Here is a 7,614-nt window from a genome sequence, read left to right as displayed (position 1 = left end):
TTGAATAGAATTCAGAGAAATGACTATAGAACACAGATACATAAGATAAGTTTGGAAGAATGAGGGAAGAAAGGAAAACTTTAAATAGTAAGAAGGAAATATCAAAATTTCACACAGAAAAAAAGATTTTCTTTTTTTTTTCTTTCTATGTTTTTCTGTGACTTATGGAACTCCGATTTCGAGTTAGAGAAATAGGCATTCCTTGTACCTCTCCCACAGCTCAAATGTTTCCTGGTCTTATGTAAAGATCCTAAGGAAACATAAGCTCATCTGTTTTTTTACACACTCTCTTAAATTAGGAAAAAAGACATGAATTCTAACACAGAAAGAGATTAGTGGGTTCATTTCTTCTGAGGGTTTGTCTTGCCTTAGGCCATCTTATTGTCTCTTATAGTAAGAAAATAGAAAAGAATACGTAAGTTTTTGTAAATAATGTAAAGGACATTAAAGAAAAATAAGTGTGACTTGGGCTGTGAGAAGATATAAACATAGTCTGCAAACATGCCCATAATTACTCCCTGCTAAATGAGAAACTCATGGCATTACATACGTGTTGCAATAGCAGTAGGTACCTTCTTGCCTCTAAGATGAATCATAAGAGAACTTAGCTATACCAAATTAAATTGAAAACATATGCATTCTGCATAGCTTTTGCAATGAATTAAGAGTGTTCAGATGCCAGGCTAGGTCTTCCATTACAATCCTGAATTACAACAGTTGAAAAAGCTGGTGTGTGTTTCTCCCACTGTGGCTTATTTCCTCTGTTCTGCGGCTGTCCTGTGCAAAGCCACCACTGATATGTCCCCTTATCCCCCACAGTCACTAAAAGACATTCTCCTTCTATTTATTACTCTCTTAGCAGAGTTCTGGTTTCACTTTCTAGTTGTTTTGATTGCATAGGTTTTTATGATTTTATGTTCTATATGTGAAAAGAAAAGAAAAGATGCAAAAGGAGTGGATTCCTAAACCGTCCCCTGGAAAATCAAAGTTTTTTTTAAGACAAATACGCATTTAGTTAGCAATTCCAAATACATTTTGGCTCAGCTAATGATGTTCCTTAGAGTAAACAAATTATTACTTATTTCAGATAAACTACTTTTCCTCACAGCTTTTTCTTAATTGCAGGCCCTAACAAGAATATTGTACCAACATAACATCAAGTAAGAGTAAAATATAGTGGCTTTAATTAGATGATCCCATTTAAAGAGAGGTGAGTAGAGGTATTATTCCCAGGAGGGAGTTCAGTGAGATGCCATGGTTTAAAAGCAGACACATAACAATACATATTATGATAGTCTTTCTTTACACTCCTTAAGGACCTAGTTTTACCCAGTGCTGAGAGTCTATACATATCCTGGTAAGAACTGAGATTATTTGTAGGATCTAAGGTGCTTATTCTCTGTGCACTAGAACCAGTGAGAGAAGGGGAACAAGGGAAGGGAAGGGGTTGAAGGGAGAAAAAAATAGTTAAGGAAATCAAGAAGCACTATGGAGAACTACATTTGCTTCCTGCCTCTGTGACACAGTTCTTTAAATGGAAAAAAGAAAAAAAAAAAAAAAAAAAAAAAAGATCAGCTGCTGTATTTCCCCTTCCACAATAGTTTTTACTAGGAAAAAGGCTGAGCACTCACACCACAGCTGTGCTAACCAGCAATATGTACCTTCAAAATATATAAGTGCTATAAACTTGCCATGATTATAACATCATCATTATAACATTTAAGAAAGACTATAAGGTCCTAAGCATATCATGCTGGACACTTAGCATATGAACAACAATTTAAAATGTACTTTTAAGTAAAGTATAGTTTGAGTTTTCTTTTTTTGCTCATTGTTTTGTTTTTGCTCATAGATCACACACTTAAAGGGAAGCACTTTTTTTTTTTTATTAGCTGTGTCTTATGTTAGTAGTGACTTGGCAGCCTCAGGCATGACTTCAATCATTTCTCTGGACTCACCTCAAACACTGGGCTGTTTAGTTCAGCTTTTAAAGGGTACCTCACTCATTCATTTCAGGGAACTGCAGACTGCCAATCCAGATGATACCCATGTCTATCCATTAGAGACTTCAGGCTCAATAAACGGGCATGTTTTCTGCTTGTACTACAAAACCTGTAGAAAGGCATATGACTCTTGCTTTTTGTTCACTCAGCAAAGTCTTATCGAACAGGTAGCATATAGTCATGTAATTTATGCATATGCACAAACAATTGAATTAAATTTTAAAAATCAATTCAAATTCTCACCTAGCTTTGCAACCAACGTTACAGTGTAAAGAATTCAATAATTTATTGAAAGTGTATTTACTAGAATTGCAAGAATCTTTCTCAAATCTTAAAAAAAAAGCAACAGTGTCTTAAAATAGTGTTGTATAACTCTTGTGATTTCACCCTGAATACAGCAAAAAGTTCTGTAACAGAAATTGATAAGTATTAAATGTCAAACACTGTAATACTTTTTTTCATTCTCTGAAAAGTCACAGGCAATTTTTATATCTGTATGCGTTTATTGGCTTCACATTACAGCACTAAGAATCACAAGCTTTTCTGTTCTGAACAACTTTTTTTGAATTAATGGTGTGTTTGTATTTAACATCTAATTTTCATTTTGCATGAGATGATTATTTTTATGACATGGGGAGAAGTTAATTAATCATGATTAATGTGTAGTTATTTCCATTTCTGTGTCATCCTGAGATTTTGTTACCACTTGTGTGGTTTAAAAAAAAAAAAAAAAGATGAATGAACTCATAATATTCACTTTGGTTTTTGTTCTGATAAGCATCCAAATATTTTGATGCTTACTCAAAGCTTATCCGAAGTTTCCTAGGCTCTTGAATCTGCAAAACTAGTCTGAAAACTTAGACAGAGAAGGGCTTTCCTCATGAGGCTTCCAGTTGTTCCACTAATGGAACCTGATGGAAATACCATTAGGTCAGATTTTCTTCCAATGTTCCAAATCTTTAACATCTGGACAGAAACCGGAAGTGAGAAATCCTGCCCAGAATTAGTATTATAGGAAAAGTTGGATTCTAAAAATAGGGCACGAATGACTGCTTTTTTATCTTTTCCAAACTGGTTAGCCCATGACTAAAAAAAAAGGCAAGAAGCCAAAATTAGAGCAGGATCAGGTTGATTGGTCCACAAACAATAGCCTACACATCTAAAACCTTGTTCTCTTAAGAATTTGACTGTCTGCTACATGGTCGATTTGCCACAAAATTCAAATCTGGTAACATTTTAGAAGCTTGCAGGGATAAGTCAGGATCGTTCCAGTCAGATTTTTTTAAAGTCATATGTGCTTGGGTAGTGCACTGACTGGAGGCAAAGGTTATCGCAGCTTTGTACGTAAAAATCTGTGTATTTACACCGCTTATTAATATTCTGTGGGAAAGCACAGGCACTAGCTATCAATGCTATCTTCTTCAGACAGATCTAGTTCCAGAGTAAATCTACAGTGAAGCTGAGGGGCTAAAGATGGCGTTAAATTCAACTGATCTCATTGAAACAACTGGCAGCCACACAGACACGTTTTGGGGTGAAAGAATTGCATAGCTTAAAATGCTTTCTACACTCCCAGTTGATATACATGAAATTCAAAGTATGTTGACTGTAGAAATGAATGGTCACTTTTAATGCAGCTCTCATTTTCAATAAACTTGCAATCTTCTATATAGTGTGCTTCTTTCCACTATGCCATGTACTATACCAAGAATCATAAGCTTTTGCTGTTTATCCTCTAATTTTATGAGCTCTTGCCAAACAGGTTTATCTGACAATTCAAATATCAGAAACTAGCTCAGATCAGACCACTCCTACCAACATTACCTTACAAAAACATTACAGCAAAGAAGTGCTTCACCATGTAGTGTGAACATTAATCCAGGTTAATTGACCTGAATCTGGGAAAAAGTTATGAAGTTTCTCTTTTTCATGAGAGAAATAAAAGTGAAGGAAGCCTTTAGAAACAGGCAAACAAGAACTTCTAATACCTCCTGCTCCAGAATAGAGTTGTATTTAAGAGCACCAGCACCAGCATGCTCCAGCAGGCTCATGTTAAGGACCCCCAGAGTGCTTGCTTTGGGGTGAGGAATTGAAATGGGCTCATTAAGACAGAGAGTGATTTAAAAACCGAAATGTTTTGTGACAACTGTCCAGATTAGTTTGCTACCCCGTCTGTCTCTTGCTTTGCTTGAGATCACAGACTCCACAACCTTTTGGAGTGCAATGTGTAAAGGCACTGTATGTGTCACACTCTCAGCACTTCATCAAAGACGTTTCATCTGGCACAAAGCACATCGGTTTTAGCCATTAGTAACCTCACTGAAAGGAAACATTTCATAACCTAAGCTTTTACGGACATGAAAATATACAGAGGAAGTATCAATGAGGCAAAGATATGAGTACATATTAGCCCTTGAGCTTGTGATTATGCATTTTAAACTTACATTGGTGTTACAGTTCACTTACTTATGCTTGTCTTCAGAAAATATGATATTGAATATAAATGCAATATGTCAGTGCAGCACATGGCAGTCACTCATTACTGACTTTACTCTGTCCTGTTTCTTTTAATTCCTTTATCTGTTCTCACCTCCTCTGCACCTGAAACAGAAAGGTAGGGCTCTTACAAATAAGGAAAAAGCAGGAGAGAGAGTATGTTTGGGGAACTCCTAGCAGGTCCTCAGAAGAAAAGTCAGGAAATTCAGACAGTCTCCTCCAACTACAAACCCAGGCAGGGGCAAACAAGGCTGCCCTGGGCTGGGAAGTCTGTGGGCTGACTAAGCAGTTCTGAGTGAGGTAGGAGACCATAGAAAAGAAGGAGTTGAAAATTTTAAAACATTTATTTTAACAACTAATGAAAGACAGTGCTTGTCTGTTATACCTCAACAATCTGAAGCAATGCTTCAGTTACAAATACAGCAGTTCACACCAGTGTAGTTCCTTCACCTTTCAGATCAAAGCTCAGTCTTTGATCCTTTAAGCCAACTTCTGGAAGCTCACCTTTTGAACTCTGAAACCCAGCTGGGGGTATCATGATAGGAGAATGGCTGGGCAGAAAGCCAGGAATGGCTGGAGATTGCAAAGCCAAATTTTGTCTTTGGACTTCTTGAGAATGCATATGATCTTCAATTTTCTTGATAAGTTTATAGCATTGCACTATTTATTTTAAGCTTCCTTTTTATTGTTGTAGGTTCAAGTGTTTTCCCTTTGGGACTGTTGCAGGCACTAAAGTTTTAAAATTTGTACTTCTTTGCAAAATAAACACAGGTTTTCCTAAATGTGATTGATATAATACGGAGGAAAGCTTCAGAACAAAAGTTTCAAGGAAAGTCCTGTGTCTCAAACATTGGAATAAATTACTGAGATATAAAATATGAAATTTCACATTATTCTGTCATTCTTTAAAATTTTAATAGAATATCTCCTGAGAGGTCCATGCAATGTTGCATGAAACATAAAGAAACCATCCTAACTCTAACAAAACATATGAAAAAAGCTATAAAAATAAGGGCATATAAATTACTTATGAAATATTTTACTAATCTTAGAATATTCATGACATATTTTGGAATAGCACAGAATAGTGCATCCGTGTATCTAATTATTCAGTTTTCATAGCTTGTGGTTTAACAAAAATAAGCATAACGTGACATTGCCATTATAGACAAAGATATGAACAAAAAGCGCTGCTCCCTGTTCTGCTGGAGACCCCCGCTCTTGGCCTGTATAAGGAATGTTTCCTTGGGGAAATTATAGCAGTGTCTCCCAGACTTCAGTGATTTTTTCCTCCTACTTGTATTTTGCAACAGAGCACACAATGTCAACCTGAGATAGGTATTGTACGGTAGCCTGAAGTCTCAGTCTGAGACAGCGAATTTAAAATCACTTTAACCTACACACACAAACTCTCACTCTTGCCTAAGCAGCACTGTGACACATATCTGAGGGCAAGCTTCCTCAGCTATGACAGTAGTAGTGGATTAATTTTCTCAAAATTACAAAGGGAACATTTATGTCGTTTATATTGGCCTTGAAAGCAAATATTCATTCTTTATCAGGTACAAGTGGTGAATTCCCAGTGTCTTGAACCTTTTAGTGTCATCCTGTGTTAATATGGATTAATGTGTTATGGTAATCAGCCATATCACGGAAGTTAGCAAGAAATATCTATGTCTATTAAAGGGATCATCGTACTTATAAAGAAGTGATGTTGGACCTCACCATTGATGCTCATAAGATCTATTGCAAAAAGTAGCCCTCTCTAGCTAACCTCATAACAAGTTCTTTCGCTGTTGATTAAAAGTAGATGTGGCACAGTAAATTGCTGCCAGCTAATGACAGTCATGTGCAATTCAACAGTTTCCTGTCTGCTGCTCCTCAGAATTGAGATGATTGAGCAAAATACTGTTTTATCATCCAGGAAATCTGCAGCGCACATTATCCCCACTGAACTGCATAGTCATTTCTCACCAGACAGAATTTTGTTTTTGAAATCCAAAAGTGGCAGTCCTTATGCTGCGAGAAGAAAGCTCCTTCAAGGAGCAGCTATTAGAGGAGCAGCAGTTGTCCTCCTTGTTCTCCCTTGCAGTAGGGTGGAGTTGTGCTTTGATATAAAATGCCTCCAGTTGTGTGGGTTTTGACTAACAAAATTTAAGCCATTTAGTTTGGAACTATCAAAATTTTTCCTCGGGAGCTTTTCTTTGGGATTTATTCCTGGTACAAAATACAGTTTCTGCTGTTCTGGATAGCAATGTGAGAATGGTGATCACCGAGATAATATATGATAGCAAATTGAGAACAATTAGTATGGGTACACTGAAAACAATTATGAGGATGATTAGCTAAAAAACAGATAGCTCAACGAAAGCATGGCAGAAAATAAATTCCCTATTTTTTTCAATCACTTTGTTTGTGTGACTGCACATTCTGCAACTGCAATCACCTCTACAAGCCTTCCAAATAGGGAAGAAACATGCAAGTTTCCAACATACGCAGAAGATAGTCACTACAACAGCACTAGTTTTGCATGAAGGCTGATGCGGGTTGATATCTTCCAGATGCACTTGACTTACATTCACATCACATACACAGTGGTTCCAATATGCCCAGGAGGTATTGAGCTTCATCTTCGACTCACCAGTACATACACAGCGAGTCCTATGCATCCTGTATGCATAAACTTCACTGTGCATGTGATGGAAATGCAACCTGTGCATGCACAGTAAACTCAGCTATCTACAAATTGACTGTACACAACAGAGTAAGGCTTATGGGCATTGATGCAAGTCCCAAGTCCTGTCGTGCCACACAGCCCTTAGGCATCCTGAATCCCGAGCAGCAGGGCAGCAGACTGCAAGTCTTAGACAAAAGCTGGCACATAAAACCTCCCTGTGTCCTCTGCTACATCTCTCCCAGACTCCTGCAGAGAACAGCTCAAAAGACACCAGACCCAGCAGCAGGGTGGGAAGTTGTGCAACACCTACTCAAACTGGGCTCTTAAAATAAAAGGGCCTACCATTTCCGATGTCCTTTGTGCTGCCTTCAAGCTGCAGCTGGCCACACAGATCTGGCTGTGTCGGGCAAATTTAGCAGCAGCATCCCTTGGGCCCAT

The sequence above is a fragment of the Tinamus guttatus genome, unplaced genomic scaffold, assembly GCF_059628265.1.
Source record: "Tinamus guttatus ecotype Peru unplaced genomic scaffold, ASM5962826v1 Tinamus_guttatus_pri_ptg000164l, whole genome shotgun sequence".
NCBI classification, from domain to species: domain Eukaryota; kingdom Metazoa; phylum Chordata; class Aves; order Tinamiformes; family Tinamidae; genus Tinamus; species Tinamus guttatus.
Note: the sequence above shows the minus strand (reverse complement) of the source record.